The following is a 20,861-nucleotide window of genomic DNA, read 5'->3' on the forward strand; positions in this document are numbered from 1 at the left end:
GGAATTTGTATAGGGTTAAAGGGTTGAATTCCTATTGGAGGTCATAGTATTCCTAGTTCAATTGTTGGTGCTAATCTTCTTCTAAAGAATGCTCAAAAAAAAGAAACGAAAAATAATACCTATGATGCAATAAATAAAATTATTCCTCATCGTAATCCAATTGATACAAATCCTGTATGTAATCCTAGATATGTTCCTTCTCGTACTACATCTTGTCATCATTGAATTATAGTTAGTAGGGTAATTCCAAATCCAATTATGAATAAGTTAATATTAAATAGGTGGAATCATTTTGCTAGTCCTGATACTAGGACTATTGCTCCAATTGCTCCTGTTAATGGTCAAGGTCTATAGTCTACTAAGTGGAATGGGTGGTTTGAGTGAGTTGTTAACATAGGTTTAATATACTTCTCTAGAATATAGAGTTCTTAGAATTGAGAAAACATAGGCTTGAATTATTGCTACTGCTGATTCTAGAATTAATAGAAGTATTTGTCCAATAATTAGTAATGAGATTAAGTTTATTGCTATAGATGGTCCTGTGTTTCCTAATAAGGTTAATAATAAGTGTCCTGCAATTATATTTGCTGCCAACCGTACTGCTAATGTACCTGGTCGAATAACATTACTAATTGTTTCAATTAGTACTATAAATGATATTAATGCAGGCGGTGTACCTTGTGGTACAAGGTGTGTAAATATATGATTAGTATGGTTAATTCATCCAAATAATATAAATCTTAGCCATATAGGTAGGGCAATTGCAAATGTTAATGCTAAATGTCTTGTTCTAGTAAAAATATAAGGGAATAATCCTATGAAATTGTTAAATAATATTATAATAAAAATTGAGATGAAAATGAATGTTGTTCCATTAAATGATTTTGGTCCAAGAAGTGTTTTAAATTCATTATGTAAGGTTAAATTTAGTTTATTTCAGATAATGTTAATTCGTGATGGTGTAAGTCAAAATAGTGATGGGATTAATAATAGTCCTAGAAATGTTCTAGTTCAATTTAATGATAAATTAAAGATGTTAGTTGATGGGTCAAATGTTGAGAATAGATTTGTTATCATTTTCAATTTAAGTTTTTTATTTCAATTGTTCCTTTTTCTGCTCTTTTAATAAGGTTAGGTTTAAATGAGAAGAAGTTTATTTGATTAAACAAGATTAATGTAGCTGAAAATATAATGAATAGTGAGAATCATATAAGAGGGGATATTTGAGGGATTTGGATATAATTTCCCCATCAGAAGTAGTCGTTAATTTACTATTATTTGGTTTAAGAGACCATTACTTACTTTCAGTCATCTGATGAATTTCAAGGTGTACTAATTTTTTTTAGTTACTTTAGATTGACACTCTAATGTTATTTATTTTAACTAACTCCTTAAATTATCTTAGATAATCACTTAATAAATAAATTTACTGAAGTTCTTTCAATTACAATTGGTATAAATCTGTGGTTTGCTCCACAGATTTCTGAGCATTGTCCAAAGAATAATCCAGGTCGATTTATTGTGAATGTTCCTTGATTTAACCGACCTGGCGTTGCATCAATTTTAACCCCTAATGCAGGAACTGCTCATGAGTGTAGAACATCTGATGCTCTTGTTAATACTCGTACTTCTGTATTTATTGGTAGGATTGTTCGGTTATCTACATCTAGTAGTCGGAATCCATCATTTTCTAGGTCTTGTTCTGGTGTTATATAAGTGTCAAATTCTACGTCTAAAGTCCTTAGTATAATGAAATTAAGGTTGATGTTGAAATCAATCCTATTGTTGAAATTATTACTGTTGTAAGAAGAATGATTCTTGATTTTTGGGACTTTATCTTTATAGATCACGAATTTTCTGTGTATGATATAATTAGAGCTGAGAATCTAATATGTATATAGTAGTAGAGTGTAATTGTAGTAAATACAACTATAATAGTTATAATAGTTGTTATATTGTTTTCTATTAATGATTGTATTACAATTCATTTTGGTAAGAATCCAAGGAATGGTGGTAGTCCACCTAAAGATAATAAAGATAAGAATATTATGAATTTAATTTCGGTGTTTATATTTCTGGCTGAATAAATTTGATTTATGAAAAATAAATTTATTTGCTTAAATAATAAAACTATAATTAATCTTAATAGTGAGTAAATAATGAAGTATAGTTCTCAGATGTTTTCTCTGACTGTTAATGATCTAATTATTCAACCTAGATGTCTGATTGATGAATATGCTAAAAGTTGTCGTAAGGATGTTTGATTTAAACCTCCTATTGCCCCAATAATAATTCTTAAGATAATAATTGTTCAAATAAAAGTTCTTAATTGAATACAATAAGATAAGACCATTATTGGGGCGATTTTTTGTCATGTTATTAATGTTAAACAATTATTTCATCTTGATGCTCCTATAACTTCTGGAAATCAGAAATGGAAAGGTGCAGCTCCAATCTTTAATAATAGTCTAGATCTAATTATTATTGATGGGATAAATTCTGTTTCCCATCCCATGGGATATTTTATTTGAATCAGCAAAATTGAAAATAATAATGTTGTCGATGCTATTGCTTGCACAATAAAATATTTAATTGATTATTTATTTATTATTATATTTTTATTTCTTGTTAGGAGCGGAATAAATGAAAGTAAGTTGATCTCAAGTCCTATTCAAACCCCAAATCAGGAATTTGATGAAATGGACAGGATCGTTCCTATCATTAATGTTGATAGGAAGAGAAGTTTTGTAGAGTTGTTCGTCATTAAAAAGGAGAGGATTGATACCTCTATAAATGGGGTATGAACCCATTAGCTTGTTTAGCTTACCTTTTTACATTAAGGTGTATGATGCACGTTAGTTTTTGATACTAAAGGAGGTAGTTTAATTCTATCTTATGTAATTTTAATGAAGGTAATTTTATTTACTTTATTTACCCTATCAAGGTAACCCTTTAATCAGGCACTTCATTTATTTAATATAAAAATCGAAAGTTTTTTTTGAAATTCTTTTATGTATTATTTTGTTTAATTAGGATTAATTTATCCTGCTCATTTTATTTTTATATATATATATATAATAAATAATTTATATTAATATATTACATTCAATTGAAATTAAAGTATTATAAGTTCATCTTACCATTATCAATTGATTATTTTAATGCAATTATTTACCTAGGATTATAGCTACTTATGTTTTTAGCTTAAAATAGGTTAATATAATATAATATATATAATAATATGTAATTTAATATTTAATATTATTATAATTGGATATAATAAATAAAATTATTAATTTAAATATAAAATATTATAATTAATATAAATAATTATATTAATTATAATAATATAATTATGTAAATTATCTATAATTAGATTATTTAACTAATATATATGAAAGTTAACTTAATATAAAAAAAGAATTCATATTAATAACATATTATATTAAAATACATAATTGTATAAAATATATTTATTATATTATTTAATCTTTCTTTATTTATTAGTGAAAAGAAAGATTAAATAAGAAAGAATATAATACATTTATTGCTATACATGTTCCATATTAATCTTTAATTATATATAATAGAGAAGTTGTTGTGGTTATACATAGGGGCGTTTCTTTTTTTTTGTTAATGTTTGTGGTTTTTTTCTTTTTTTTTCTTTAAATATTTGAATCTTTTATTTTTTCCTGAATTAATAGATTTAAAATTTTCTTATTTTTTATTGTTAAAAGTTTTATTCTTGCTTGTTTATTCACTTTTTCTTTGTATTATATGTAAGTTTTGTTAGACTAAATGTTCTTTTTGCAGTAATTTGATTTAATTATCAAGTGATTTTGGATTTAGCAATTGATTTAGTATCGGCATAATTCGTGCCAGCAGCCGCGGTTATACGATTGATACAAGTGAATATTATTGGTTAAAACAGTTGTTTATATTATTAGGGTTGATATATAAATTTGTAAGGTGAAATGTTAAAATTTATTTGTGGCCCTTTTTATGAATCTGTGAAATTTAAATAATAAACTAGGATTAGATACCCTATTATTTTAAATGTTAATTATATTTACCAGGGTACTATTAGTTAAGGTCTTTAAACCCAAAGAATTTTGCGGTATCTCATTCCATTCAGAGGAACCTACCCCATGATTGATAATACACGATTTACTCTACTTAATTTATTTGTTTGTATATCTCCGTTATCAGAGAATCTTTTTAGAGTTATAATTCTCAAGATTTATAATTATAAAATATTTCAGGTCAAGGTGCAGCTTATAGTTAAGAGGAGGTGGGTTACAATAAATTTTTGTTTATAACGGATTTGATAGTGAAATACTGTTAATGAAGGTGGATTTGATAGTAATTGAAATTATTTAATTTAACTGATATTGGCTCTGAGATGTGTACACATCGCCCGTCGCTCTCATTATTGATTATTCTATTTTATTTTAAAGTAGCTTCAATTTAGATGAGATAAGTCGTAACATAGTAGATGTACTGGAAAGTGTATCTAGGAAGAGTTTCAAGATATAACTTATTAGTAAAGTGTTTCATTTACACTGAAAATTTTTCTGTGCAAATCAGGATATCTTGATTATTTATTTTATTATATTTATTTTTTGTTTATTTAATTATTTAATATAAATAATTTTATTGTATTTTTGTCTTAGTATATTTTATAGAATTGATTTTTTAAATTATAGTTTATTGGTAATGTAAGTGTTTTATGAAATATTATTTTAAATTTTTTTAAGTAGATTTTATTTATTGTACCTTTTGTATCAGGGTTTATCAAAATTTTAGTATTTATTTTACTTGTCTCGATTTGGGTTGATTTATAAATAATTTATAGTTAATGTATCATAATTATTATTAAATTATTTATAGAAATGAGATGTTAATCGTTTCCCAAGATATCTAGTTTCTTAAGAAAAAATTTAATTTTTTAAAGTTATTTGTTTTTATTTAATTTTTTAAGTAAAAATATTAACTTATTTATTCTTTAAGGGATAAGCTTTGAAGTTAATAACCTATAATTTATTTTATAAAAATATAATAGTAAGCTTTAAACCAGCTATCTTTAAGATTACGTTTTAGTTCATTATTTTTTATTTAGATTTTATAAATATTTTAGGTTTTTTATTAAGATTATTAATTTAATTTTAAAATTTTTGTAATAATGATAGTTTTAGTATATTTATTTGTATGAAATTTTTACCTTGTGAACTTATTATAAGGAACTAGGCAAAATTGATTTCCGCCTGTTTATCAAAAACATGTCCTCTTGTTTATATTTTGAGGTCTGGCCTGCTCACTGAGCATATTTTTAAAGAGCCGCGGTATTTTGACCGTGCAAAGGTAGCATAATCATTAGTCTCTTAATTAGTGGCTGGAATGAATGGCTTGACGAGAAATCAACTGTCTCTTAATAAATTTTTCTTTAGGACGAAAAGACCCTATAGAGCTTGACATTTTACTTTTATATAGTTTTTTGTTTGTCTTTCTATATTTAATGATGATGTTTTGTTGGGGTGACATGAAGAATAGATAAACTCTTCATTATTATATCATTTATTTATGTTTGTTATTTTGATCCATAATTTATGATCATAAGATTAAGTTACCTTAGGGATAACAGCGTAATTGTTTTTGAGAGCTCATATCGACAAAGCAGATTGCGACCTCGATGTTGGATTAAGAAAAATTTTGGGTGCAGGAGCCCAATGATTAGGTCTGTTCGACCTTTAAATTCTTACATGATCTGAGTTCAGACCGGCGTGAGCCAGGTCGGTTTCTATCCTAAGATTGTTAATCCATATTAGTACGAAAGGACCATATGGTTAAAATATTTTTTGTTATATTGATTAATATTAATTTATTTACTATTTTGACAGATTAATGTGTTGAATTTAGAATTCATTTATGTAGATTTTTTCTACAAATAGTATTGATACTTTATGATTTATTTATATTTATTTTGAATTTTTTTTATTGGTTATTTGTGTTTTAATTAGTGTTGCCTTTTTAACTTTATTAGAGCGTAAGGTTTTAGGTTATATTCAGATTCGAAAGGGTCCAAATAAGGTAGGTTTTGTTGGAATTCCTCAGCCATTTAGAGATGCTATTAAGTTAATTTGTAAGGAGCAGCCAATTCCTATTATATCTCATTAATTACTTTATTATTTTTCCCCTGTTTTTAATTTAATGATTTCTTTAGCCGTTTGAGTAATTTATCCTTATTTAACTTATATGTGTTCTTTTTCTTATGGATTTTTATTTTTTTTATGTTGTACTAGATTAGGTGTTTATACTGTTATAATTGCTGGTTGATCTTCTAATTCAAATTATTCATTATTAGGTTCTCTTCGTTCTGTTGCTCAAACAATTTCTTATGAAGTTAGTTTAGCTTTAATTTTATTGTCTTTAATTATTTTAATTGGTAGTTTTAATATGTTTGATTTTATAAACTATCAGCTTTATTGTTGATTTATTATTATTTCTTTTCCTTTAGCTTTAGCTTGTTTTGCTTCTTGCTTAGCTGAAACTAATCGTACTCCTTTTGATTTTGCTGAAGGGGGATCTGATTTAGTTTCAGGATTTAATATTGAGTATGGTGCAGGTGGTTTTACTTTAATTTTTTTAGCTGAATATACTAGAATTGTCTTCATAAGAATGTTATTGGCTTTAATTTTTTTGGGCGGTGATTTTTATTCTTTTATATTTTTTATTAAGCTTGCTATTATATCTTTTGGTTTTATTTGGGTTCGTGGAACATTACCACGGTTCCGTTATGATAAATTAATGTACTTAGCTTGAAAAAGTTTTTTACCTTTATCTTTGAATTTTTTTATTTTCTTTGTTGGTTTAAAGATTTTATTTATCTCATTTGTTTAGTGAAATTTTTTGAGAAAAGTTAATAGAAGAGTTAAACTTCTAATTTTATGTTTTCAAAACATATGCTTTTCCTAAGCTAATTAACTTTATTCCTTAATTAATTTATCTCATGCGTTTGCGACATGGACATTAATTAAGAAATATGTGAAGTAAATAATTGTTAAGATTTGACCTGTTATAATATAAGGTTCTTCAGCAGGTCGTTTACCAATTCACGTTAGTAAGCATACAACAACTACTATAATTCAGAATAAAATTTGATTAATAGGGTAAAATTGAATGCCTCGGAATGGTGTTTTATTATAAAATGGTAAAATTATTAAGATTCTAAATAATAAAAATAATGCAATAACACCTCCTAACTTATTAGGGATAGATCGTAGAATTGCATATGCAAATAGGAAATATCATTCTGGTTGAATGTGAACTGGTGTTACTAATGGGTTGGCAGGTACAAAGTTATCTGGATCTCCTAATAGGTAAGGATTAATTAAACATAGTATAATTAATAATGATGTTATTATTACAAATGTAATAGAATCCTTAAAGGTAAAGTAAGGATGGAATGGAATTTTTTCAATATCTCCATTTACTCCAAGAGGATTATTATATCCTGTTTGGTGAAGAAAAAATAAATGAATTGCTGCTATAGCAGCAATAATAAATGGTAATACAAAATGGAATGTGAAGAATCGATTTAATGTTGCATTATCAACAGCGAATCCTCCTCATACTCATTGGACTAAATCTATTCCTAAGTATGGGATTGCTGATAATAAATTAGTAATTACTGTTGCACCTCAAAAAGATATTTGGCCTCAGGGTAAGACATATCCTATAAATGCAGTTGCTATAACTAAAAATAAAATCACTGTACCAATTATTCAGGTATGTATATATATATAAGATCCATAGTAAATTCCCCGTCCTACATGTAAGTAAATACAAATAAAAAATATAGATGCTCCATTTGCGTGTAAGGTTCGGATAATTCAACCATTATTTACGTCTCGGCAGATGTGTACTACACTACTGAATGCTATTTCAATATTTGATGTATAATGTATAGCTAAAAATAGTCCAGTTACGATTTGAATTACCAAACATAACCCTAATAGGGATCCAAAATTTCATCAAAATGAAATATTTGTTGGGGCAGGTAAGTCAATTAAAGAGTTATTAATAATTTTAATTAAAGGATGTCTTAATCATAAGGGTTTATTCATTAGTAATTATCTTATTTTACGAATAGGTCCCTGATTAATATTGGTGATTTTAACAACTGCTAGTAGTGCTAAAAATAAATAAATTATTATTATTATTGTAATAATGAATGTTGTTCTATTATATAATTTTTCTAAAGATATTGTTATTTCTTGATAATTGATTGAATTATCAATATTTATAGTTTCGGTGTTTTTGAAAAAGTCTATAAATTTAGATATATCTAGAATAATTAATATTAATATGATAAATACTCACATTATTAATGTAATAATTATAGTGATTGATTTAGGCTGAAATATTTCGTTTGATGCAATTCTTGTAATGTAAATAAATAATACTAGTATACCACCAAGAAATGTTAAAAATAAAATATATGATAATCAATATCTTTCTATTATTGTTCCTGTTATTAATCCAACTAGGAAGGTTTGAAGGATAATAAAAAGCATTATTGATATTGGGTGTCTTAATTTAATAAAATTAATATTTATTACATTTGATAATGATATAATTATTATTTTGATCATTTCAGGGGTTAGTTTATTTAAAATACCGGTTTTGGGGACCGATGATGGAAGCTTTTCCACCTCTGAAGTTTTAAAAGTGGGGGCTGGACTTATTTCCGGTTTACAAGACCGGCGTTTTTTTTAAACTATTAAAACTAATGTTTATATTCTCTATTTTTACTTCTTTATTGATTTATTTTGCTGGTGTTTATGTTTTTTCTTCTAAACGTAAACATTTATTAATGGTTCTTTTGAGATTAGAATATATTGTTCTTTCTTTATTTATGTTAGTTATTGTTTTTCTTATTGAGTTTGATTATGATTATTTTTTTCCTGTTATTTTTTTAGTTTTTTCTGTTTGTGAGGGTGCTTTAGGTCTTTCTATTTTAGTTTCAATAATTCGTTCTCATGGTAATGATTTTTTTAATTATTTTGGTTTATCTTTATGTTAAAGTATTTATTTATAACTATTTTTTTGATCCCTCTATGTTTATTAAATAATTGTTGATGGTTGGTTCATTCTTTGATGTTTCTGTCGGGTTTTGTTTTCATAATTTGTGTTTATTCATATGCTGATTTGAATATAATTAGATATTATTATGGTATTGATTATTTTTCTTTTAGTTTAATTTTACTTAGTTTTTGGAGTTGTTCTTTAATAATCACTGCTAGAGGTTCAGTTTATTTAAGTTCATATCATTCTAATTTTTTTGTTTTTATGGTTTTGATTTTAATAATTATGCTTTATTGTTCATTTGCTAGATTAAGTCTTCTTTCTTTTTATATTTTTTTTGAGGCTAGATTAGTTCCTACTTTACTTTTAATTTTTGGTTGGGGTTATCAACCTGAGCGTTTGCAGGCTGGTGTTTATTTAATTTTTTATACTTTGGTTGCTAGATTACCTTTATTATTAGTTTTATTTAAGGTTTATGATTTTTCTAATACTTTATATTTTCCTTTATTGGTTGATTTTGGTTCTTATTATTTTATGTTTTATGTGTTTATAATTTTGGCTTTTTTAGTTAAGATACCTATGTTTTTGGTTCATTTATGACTTCCTAAGGTTCATGTAGAGGCCCCTATTTCAGGTAGAATAATTCTTGCTGGTGTTTTATTAAAGTTAGGTGGTTATGGTATTTTTCGTGTTATAAAGGTTATTTCTTATTTGGGTTTAAAGTTTAATTATTTTTGATTGTCTTTAGGTTTATCTGGGGGTGTTATTGTAAGATTTATTTGTTTTCGTCAGGTTGATTTAAAGTCTTTAATTGCATATTCTTCTGTTGCTCATATAAGAATGGTTATTGGTGGATTGATGACTATGAATTGATGAGGTTGTGTAGGTCCTCTTTCTCTAATGGTTGGTCATGGTTTATGTTCTTCTGGTTTATTTTGTTTATCTAATATTATTTATGAACGTTTAGGTAGACGAAGATTATTAATTAACAAGGGTATAATTAATTTGATGCCAAGAATGGCTTTATGATGATTTCTTTTAAGATCATCAAATATGGCTGCTCCTCCTTCTTTAAATTTGGTAGGTGAAATTAGATTATTAAATAGAATTATATCTTGATCTTCTTTTAGATTCTTTGCTTTGATTTTTTTATCTTTTTTTAGAGCTGTTTATACTTTGTATATATATTCTTATTCTCTGCATGGGAATTATTATTCTGGTGTTTATACTTGTTCTCTTGGTTATTTTCGTGAATATCATCTTTTACTTTTACATTGATTGCCTTTAAATATTCTCTGTTTAAAGGGTGAATATTTCTTTGTTTAGTTTGCTTAAGTATTTTAATTAAAAATATTGTTTTGTGGAATCAATGATATGAAGTTTTTCATCTTAGGCTGTGAATTTATTTTCTATTTGTTCTTTGAGTTTTTTTTCTTTGTTTATTTCGAGAACTATAATTTTTATTTTAGGTATTTATTATTTAATAATTGATTATAGAGTTTTTGTTGAGTGAGAGCTTTTCAATTTAAATGGTTCTATAGTTGTTATAACTTTAATTTTGGATTGAATATCTCTTATTTTTATATCTTTTGTTATATATATTTCTTCTTTGGTTATTTATTATAGAGAGGATTATATATCTGGTGAAAAGAATATAAATCGTTTTATTATTATTGTTTTTCATATTTATTCTTTCTATAGGTTTTTTAATTATTAGTCCTAATTTAATTAGAATTTTATTAGGTTGAGATGGTTTAGGTTTAGTTTCTTATTGTTTAGTTATTTATTATCAAAATGTAAAATCTTATAGTGCTGGTATATTAACTGCACTTTCTAATCGTATTGGTGATGTTGCTATTTTAATTTCTTTTGCATGAATGTTAAATTTTGGTGGTTGAAATTATATTTATTATTATGATTTTATTTCTAATTCTTTTGAAATAAAGCTCATTACTATATTAATTGTTTTAGCAGCTATAACTAAGAGAGCTCAGATTCCTTTCTCTTCATGACTTCCTGCTGCTATAGCAGCTCCTACTCCTGTTTCTGCTTTAGTTCATTCTTCTACTCTTGTTACTGCTGGTGTTTATTTATTAATTCGTTTTAGACCAATATTGGATACTTATAATTGTGGTTGATTTTTACTTTTAATTGGTTGTATAACTATATTTATGGCTGGATTGGGCGCTAATTTTGAGTTTGATTTAAAGAAGATTATTGCTCTTTCTACTTTAAGACAACTTGGTTTAATAATAAGAATTTTGGCTATAGGTTATCCAAAGCTTGCATTTTTTCATTTATTGGCTCATGCTTTATTTAAGGCATTATTATTTATATGTGCAGGTTCAATAATTCATAATTTGAAGGATTCTCAGGATATTCGTTTTATAGGATCAATTGTTAATTTCATACCTTTAACTTCAGTTTGTTTTAATGTTTCTAGTTTATCTTTGTGTGGAATACCTTTTTTAGCGGGATTTTATTCAAAGGATTTAATTCTTGAGATGGTTTGTTTAAGATGAATTAATTGTTTAATTTTTTTTCTTTATTTTTTTTCTACTGGTTTAACTGCTTCTTATTCTTTTCGTTTGTTTTATTATTCAATATCTGGTGATAATAATTTTTATTCTAGATTTTCTTTTGATGATAAGGGTTATTATATTTCATTTGGAATAATTGGTCTATTGTTTGTTGCTGTTTTTGGTGGTAGTCTTTTATCTTGATTAATTTTTCCTATTCCTCATGTGATTGCTTTACCTTATTATTTAAAGTTTTTAACTATTACAGTTGTTATTTTAGGTGCTTATTTAGGTTATCTTATTTCTAATTTTGATTTTTCTCATAATTTATTTTCTTTAAGTATACTTTCTTTTGTTAGATTTGCTGGTTCTATATGATTTATACCTTTTCTTTCAACTAAGTTTATTAGATATATTCCTTTAAAAATAGGTTATTATTCATCTAAGTCATTTGATTATGGTTGAGGTGAATTACTTGGTGGTCAAGGTTTATATAGATTATTTATTTATTTAATTGCTTATATTCAAGGTTGATATGATTCTAATTTCAAGATTTATCTTTTAACTTTTATTTTTTGAATATTTATTTTGGTAATATTGTTTTTCGTTTACTTAAATAGCTTATAATTAGAGCGTGACACTGAAGATGTTAAGGAAGTATTTTTACTTTTAAGTATTTATAAATATAGATATATTATTTTTACAGTGAAAATGTAATGTTTTATTTAAACTATATAAATTTTAGAAATGTTAACGGAGTTTAACCGCTAATATAAAAAGTTTGCAGCTTTCATATTGGCTTTACATTTCCTTAATTGGAACTATTATAGTTCAATTATATTATTAACAGTAATACGCCTCTTTTTGGCTTCAATTAATAAGAATAAGGGTAGTACATACCAATCTTCCAGGTCGAAACTGACTGCAATATTTAGCTTCTTATTCTATTTAAGGTTGATTGATAATATCAATACTTTTTGAATGCAACCCAAATGTTATATTTAACTACAACCCTTTATTCTGCTCATTGTAATGCTCCTTGGTTTCATTCATGGTATAGTCCTCCTAATAGAACTAGAATAAAAAATATTGTTGATACTGTTCAGATTATAATGTCTGAAGTTTTAAAAATAATTACAATTGGTAGAATTAGTGCAATTTCTACATCAAAAATTAAAAAGATTACTGCGATTAGGAAGAATCGTATTGAGAATGGTATTCGTGCTGATCTTTTTGGATCAAACCCACATTCAAATGGTGATCTTTTTTCTCGATCATTAATTAATTTTTTTGATAGTGTTGTTGCCAGGATTATAACAATTATTGGAATAATAAATCTAATGTAAACTCTTGTTGATAGAATTAGAATTGTTTTTCTTGATTTATATCAAGCTTTCTGATTGGAAGTCAAATGTACCATTTATACTAGAAAAACAATTATCTACCTCATCAATAAATAGAGATATATAAGAATAATCATACTACGTCTACGAAGTGTCAGTATCATGCTGCTGCTTCAAATCCAAAGTGATGTCTTGGTGAAAATTGATTTATTGAGTGTCGAAGTAGACATGTTGATAAAAAGATTGTTCCAATAATTACGTGTAAACCATGGAATCCTGTTGCAACAAAGAATGTTGATCCATAAACTGCATCTGCAATGGTAAAAGGTGCTTCTCAATATTCATATGCTTGAAGTATTGTAAAGTATAGTCCTAATAACACTGTGAAGAATAATCCTTGTAGTGCTTGAGTATGATTAGATTCCATTAAACTATGATGTGCTCATGTTACTGTTACTCCTGATGCTAAAAGAATAGCTGTATTAAGTAATGGAATTTGTATAGGGTTAAAGGGTTGAATTCCTATTGGAGGTCATAGTATTCCTAGTTCAATTGTTGGTGCTAATCTTCTTCTAAAGAATGCTCAAAAAAAAGAAACGAAAAATAATACCTCTGATGCAATAAATAAAATTATTCCTCATCGTAATCCAATTGATACAAATCCTGTATGTAATACTTGATATGTTCCTTCTCGTACTACATCTCGTCATCATTGAATTATAGTTAGTAGGGTAATTCCAAATCCAATTATGAATAAGTTAATATTAAATAGGTGGAATCATTTTGCTAGTCCTGATACTAGGACTATTGCTCCAATTGCTCCTGTTAATGGTCAAGGTCTATAGTCTACTAAGTGGAATGGGTGGTTTGAGTGAGTTGTTAACATAGGTTTAATATACTTCTCTAGAATATAGAGTTCTTAGAATTGAGAAAACATAGGCTTGAATTATTGCTACTGCTGATTCTAGAATTAATAGAAGTATTTGTCCAATAATTAGTAATGAGATTAAGTTTATTGCTATAGATGGTCCTGTGTTTCCTAATAAGGTTAATAATAAGTGTCCTGCAATTATATTTGCTGCCAACCGTACTGCTAATGTACCTGGTCGAATAACATTACTAATTGTTTCAATTAGTACTATAAATGATATTAATGCAGGCGGTGTACCTTGTGGTACAAGGTGTGTACATATATATGATTAGTATGGTTAATTCATCCAAATAATATAAATCTTAGCCATATAGGTAGGGCAATTGCAAATGTTAATGCTAAATGTCTTGTTCTAGTAAAAATATAAGGGAATAATCCTATGAAATTGTTAAATAATATTATAATAAAAATTGAGATGAAAATGAATGTTGTTCCATTAAATGATTTTGGTCCAAGAAGTGTTTTAAATTCATTATGTAAGGTTAAATTTAGTTTATTTCAGATAATGTTAATTCGTGATGGTGTAAGTCAAAATAGTGATGGGATTAATAATAGTCCTAGAAATGTTCTAGTTCAATTTAATGATAAATTAAAGATGTTAGTTGATGGGTCAAATGTTGAGAATAGATTTGTTATCATTTTCAATTTAAGTTTTTTATTTCAATTGTTCCTTTTTCTGCTCTTTTAATAAGGTTAGGTTTAAATGAGAAGAAGTTTATTTGATTAAACAAGATTAATGTAGCTGAAAATATAATGAATAGTGAGAATCATATAAGAGGGGATATTTGAGGGATTTGGATATAATTTCCCCATCAGAAGTAGTCGTTAATTTACTATTATTTGGTTTAAGAGACCATTACTTACTTTCAGTCATCTGATGAATTTCAAGGTGTACTAATTTTTTTTAGTTACTTTAGATTGACACTCTAATGTTATTTATTTTAACTAACTCCTTAAATTATCTTAGGTAATCACTTAATAAATAAATTTACTGAAGTTCTTTCAATTACAATTGGTATAAATCTGTGGTTTGCTCCACAGATTTCTGAGCATTGTCCAAAGAATAATCCAGGTCGATTTATTGTGAATGTTCCTTGATTTAACCGACCTGGCGTTGCATCAATTTTAACCCCTAATGCAGGAACTGCTCATGAGTGTAGAACATCTGATGCTCTTGTTAATACTCGTACTTCTGTATTTATTGGTAGGATTGTTCGGTTATCTACATCCAGTAGTCGGAATCCATCATTTTCTAGGTCTTGTTCTGGTGTTATATAAGTGTCAAATTCTACGTCTAAAGTCCTTAGTATAATGAAATTAAGGTTGATGTTGAAATCAATCCTATTGTTGAAATTATTACTGTTATAGGAAGAATGATTCTTGATTTTTGGGACTTTATCTTTATAGATCACGAATTTTCTGTGTATGATATAATTAGAGCTGAGAATCTAATACGTATATAGTAGTAGAGTGTAATTGTAGTTAATACAACTATAATAGTTATAATAGTTGTTATATTGTTTTCTATTAATGATTGTATTACAATTCATTTTGGTAAGAATCCAAGGAATGGTTGTAGTCCACCTAAAGATAATAAAGATAAGAATATTATGAATTTAATTTCGGTTTTTATATTTCTGGCTGAATAAATTTGATTTATGAAAAATAAATTTATTTGCTTAAATAATAAAACTATAATTAATCTTAATAGTGAGTAAATAATGAAGTATAGTTCTCAGATGTTTTCTCTGACTGTTAATGATCTAATTATTCAACCTAGATGTCTGATTGATGAATATGCTAAAAGTTGTCGTAAGGATGTTTGATTTAAACCTCCTATTGCCCCAATAATAATTCTTAAGATAATAATTGTTCAAATAAAAGTTCTTAATTGAATACAATAAGATAAGACCATTATTGGGGCGATTTTTTGTCATGTTATTAATGTTAATCAATTATTTCATCTTGATGCTCCTATAACTTCTGGAAATCAGAAATGGAAAGGTGCAGCTCCAATCTTTAATAATAGTCTAGATCTAATTATTATTGATGGGATAAATTCTGTTTCCCATCCCATGGGATATTTTATTTGAATCAGCAAAATTGAAAATAATAATATTGTCGATGCTATTGCTTGGACAATAAAATATTTAATTGATGATTCATTTATTATTATATTTTTATTTCTTGTTAGGAGCGGAATAAATGAAAGTAAGTTGATCTCAAGTCCTATTCAAACCCCAAATCAGGAATTTGATGAAATGGACAGGATCGTTCCTATAATTAATGTTGATAGGAAGAGAAGTTTTGTAGAGTTGTTGGTCATTAAAAAGGAGAGGATTGATACCTCTATAAATGGGGTATGAACCCATTAGCTTGTTTAGCTTACCTTTTTACATTAAGGTGTATGATGCACGTTAGTTTTTGATACTAAAGGAGGTAGTTTAATTCTATCTTATGTAATTTTAATGAAGGTAATTTTATTTGCTTTATTTACCCTATCAAGGTAACCCTTTAATCAGGCACTTCATTAAATTAATATATAAATCGAAAGTTTTTTTTGGAAATTCTTTTATGTATTATTTTGTTTAATTACGATTAATTTATCCTGCTCATTTTATTTATATATATATATATATATATATATATATATATATATATATATATATATATATATATATATATATATATATATATATATATATATATATAATAAATAATTTATATTAATATATTACATTTAATTGAAATTAAAGTATTATAAGTTCATCTTACCATTATCAATTGATTATTTTAATGCAATTATTTACCTAGGATTATAGCTACTTATGTTTTTAGCTTAAAATAGGTTATTATAATATAATATATATAATAATATGTAATTTAATACTTAATATTATTATAATTGGATATAATAAATAAAATTATTAATTTAAATATAAAATATTATAATTAATATAAATAATTATATTAATTATAATAATATAATTATGCAAATTATCTATAATTAGATTATTTAACTAATATATATGAAAGTTAACTTAATATAAAAAAAAGAATTCATATTAATAACATATTATATTAAATTACATAATTGTATAAAATATATTTATTATATTATTTAATCTTTCTTTATTTATTAGTGAAAAGAAAGATTAAATAAGAAAGAATATAATACATTTATTGCTATACATGTTCCATATTAATCTTTAATTATATATAATAGAGAAGTTGTTGTGGTCATACATAGGGGCGTTTCTTTTTTTTTTGTTAATGTTTGTGGTTTTTTTCTTTTTTTTTCTTTAAATATTTGAATCTTTTATTTTTTCCTGAATTAATAGATTTAAAATTTTCTTATTTTTTATTTTTAAAAGTTTTATTTTTGCTTGTTTATTCACTTTTTCTTTGTATTATATGTAAGTTTTGTTAGACTAAATGTTCTTTTTGCAGTAATTTGATTTAATTATCAAGTGATTTTGGATTTAGCAATTGATTTAGTATCGGCATAATTCGTGCCAGCAGCCGCGGTTATACGATTGATACAAGTGAATATTATTGGTTAAAACAGTTGTTTATATTATTAGGGTTGAAATATAAATTTGTAAGGTGAAATGTTAAAATTTATTTGTGGCCCTTTTTATGAATCTGTGAAATTTAAATAATAAACTAGGATTAGATACCCTATTATTTTAAATGTTAATTATATTTACCAGGGTACTATTAGTTAAGGTCTTTAAACCCAAAGAATTTGGCGGTATCTCATTCCATTCAGAGGAACCTACCCCATGATTGATAATACACAATTTACTCTACTTAATTTATTTGTTTGTATATCTCCGTTATCAGAGAATCTTTTTAGAGTTATAATTCTCAAGATTTATAATTATAAAATATTTCAGGTCAAGGTGCAGCTTATAGTTAAGAGGAGGTGGGTTACAATAGATTTTTGTTTATAACGGATTTGATTGTGAAATACTGTTAATGAAGGTGGATTTGATAGTAATTTAATTTATGTAATTTAACTGATATTGGCTCTGAGATGTGTACACATCGCCCGTCGCTCTCATTATTGATTATTCTATTTTATTTTAAAGTAGCTTCAATTTAGATGAGATAAGTCGTAACATAGTAGATGTAGTGGAAAGTGTATCTAGGAAGAGTTTCAAGATATAACTTATTAGTAAAGTGTTTCATTTACACTGAAAATTTTTCTGTGCAAATCAGGATATCTTGATTATTTATTTTATTATATTTATTTTTTGTTTATTTAATTATTTAATATAAATAATTTTATTGTATTTTTGTCTTAGTATATTTTATAGAAATGATTTTTTAAATTATAGTTTATTGGTAATGTAAGTGTTTTATGAAATATTATTTTAAATTTTTTTAAGTAGATTTTATTTATTGTACCTTTTGTATCAGGGTTTATCAAAATTTTAGTATTTATTTTACTTGTCTCGATTTGGGTTGATTTATAAATAATTTATAGTTAATGTATCATAATTATTATTAAATTATTTATAGAAATGAGATGTTAATCGTTTCCCAAGATATCTAGTTTCTTAAGAAAAAATTTAATTTTTTAAAGTTATTTGTTTTTATTTAATTTTTTAAGTAAAAATATTAACTTATTTATTCTTTAAGGGATAAGCTTTGAAGTTAATAACCTATAATTTATTTTATAGAAATATAATAGTAAGCTTTAAACCAGCTATCTTTAAGATTACGTTATAGTTCATTATTTTTTATTTTGATTTTATAAATATTTTAGGTTTTTTATTAAGATTATTAATTTAATTTTAAAATTTTTGTAATAATGATAGAATTAGTATATTTATTTGTATGAAATTTTTACCTTGTGAACTTATTATAAGGAACTAGGCAAAATTGATTTCCTCCTGTTTATCAAAAACATGTCCTCTTGTTTATATTTTGAGGTCTGTCCTGCTCACTGAGCGTATTTTTAAAGAGCCGCGGTATTTTGACCGTGCAAAGGTAGCATAATCATTAGTCTCTTAATTAGTGGCTGGAATGAATAGCTTGACGAGATATCAACTGTCTCTTAATAAATTTTTGAATTTAACTTTTGAGTCAAAAGGCTTAAATTCTTCTTTAGGACGAGAAGACCCTATAGAGCTTGACATTTTACTTTTATATAGTTTTTTGTTTGTCTTTCTATATTTAATGATGATGTTTTGTTGGGGTGACATGAAGAGTAGATAAACTCTTCATTATTATATCATTTATTTATGTTTGTTATTTTGATCCATAATTTATGATCATAAGATTAAGTTACCTTAGGGATAACAGCGTAATTGTTTTTGAGAGCTCATATCGACAAAGCAGATTGCGACCTCGATGTTGGATTAAGAAAAATTTTGGGTGCAGGAGCCCAATGATTAGGTCTGTTCGACCTTTAAATTCTTACATGATCTGAGTTCAGACCGGCGTGAGCCAGGTCGGTTTCTATCCTAAGATTGTTAATCCATATTAGTACGAAAGGACCATATGGTTAAAATATTTTTTGTTATATTGATTAATATTAATTTATTTACTATTTTGACAGATTAATGTGTTGAATTTAGAATTCATTTATGTAGATTTTTTCTACAAATAGTATTGATACTTTATGATTTATTTATATTTATTTTGAATTTTTTTTATTGGTTATTTGTGTTTTAATTAGTGTTGCCTTTTTAACTTTATTAGAGCGTAAGGTTTTAGGTTATATTCAGATTCGAAAGGGTCCAAATAAGGTAGGTTTTGTTGGAATTCCTCAGCCATTTAGAGATGCTATTAAGTTAATTTGTAAGGAGCAGCCAATTCCTATTATATCTAATTACCTACTTTATTATTTTTCCCCTGTTTTTAATTTAATGATTTCTTTAGCCGTTTGAGTAATTTTTCCTTATTCAACTTATATGTGTTCTTTTTCTTATGGATTTTTATTTTTTTTATGTTGTACTAGATTAGGTGTTTATACTGTTATAATTGCTGGTTGATCTTCTAATTCAAATTATTCATTATTAGGTTCTCTTCGTTCTGTTGCTCAAACAATTTCTTATGAAGTTAGTTTAGCTTTAATTTTATTGTCTTTAATTATTTTAATTGGTAGTTTTAATATGTTTGATTTTATAAACTATCAGCTTTATTGTTGATTTATTATTATTTCTTTTCCCTTAGCTTAGCTTGTTTTGCTTCTTGCTTAGCTGAAACTAATCGTACTCCTTTTGATTTTGCTGAAGGGGAATCTGAGTTAGTTTCAGGACTTAATATTGAGTATGGTGCGGGTGGTTTTACTTTAATTTTTTTAGCTGAATATACTAGAATTGTCTTCATAAGAATGTTATTGGCTTTAATTTTTTTGGGCGGTGATTTTTATTCTTTTATATTTTTTATTAAGCTTGCTATTATATCTTTTGGTTTTATTTGGGTTCGTGGAACATTACCACGGTTCCGTTATGATAAATTAATGTACTTAGCTTGAAAAAGTTTTTTACCTTTATCTTTGAATTTTTTTATTTTCTTTGTTGGTTTAAAGATTTTATTTATCTCATTTGTTTAGTGAAATTTTTTGAGAAAAGTTAATAGAAGAGTTAAACTTCTAATTTTATGTTTTCAAAACATATGCTTTTCCTAAGCTAATTAACTTTATTCCTTAATTAATTTATCTCATGCATTTGCGACATGGACATTAATTAAGAAATATGTGAAGTAAATAATTGTTAAGATTTGACCTGTTATAATATAAGGTTCTTCAACAGGTCGTTTACCAATTCACGTTAGTAAGCATTCAACAACTACTATAATTCAGAATAAAATTTGATTAATAGGGTAAAATTGAATGCCTCGGAATGGTGTTTTATTATAAAATGGTAAAATTATTAAGATTCTAATTGATAAAAATAATGCAACAACACCTCCTAACTTATTAGGGATAGATCGTAGAATTGCATATGCAAATAGGAAATATCATTCTGG

General features: G+C 25.8%; 1 protein-coding gene and 2 long non-coding RNA genes across 3 annotated transcripts in view; 2 read left to right on the forward strand and 1 right to left on the reverse strand.

Annotated features, from left to right (window-relative positions):
- Positions 1-20,861, reverse strand: part of LOC126301319 (uncharacterized) — a 173,079-nt gene that overhangs the window by 86,008 nt on the left and 66,210 nt on the right. The window lies entirely within an intron of this gene.
- LOC126301315 (NADH-ubiquinone oxidoreductase chain 5-like) overlaps positions 1-20,861 on the forward strand; it is a 371,580-nt gene that overhangs the window by 2,880 nt on the left and 347,839 nt on the right. The window lies entirely within an intron of this gene.
- On the forward strand, positions 4,606-19,143 carry LOC126301329 (uncharacterized). The gene is made up of 2 exons (XR_007553043.1): positions 4,606-5,303; positions 18,818-19,143. It is a non-coding gene; the product is annotated as an uncharacterized LOC126301329 (long non-coding RNA).

Source organism: Schistocerca gregaria, unplaced genomic scaffold (assembly GCF_023897955.1).
Source record: "Schistocerca gregaria isolate iqSchGreg1 unplaced genomic scaffold, iqSchGreg1.2 ptg000066l, whole genome shotgun sequence".
In the NCBI taxonomy this organism is placed as follows: Eukaryota; Metazoa; Arthropoda; class Insecta; order Orthoptera; family Acrididae; genus Schistocerca; species Schistocerca gregaria.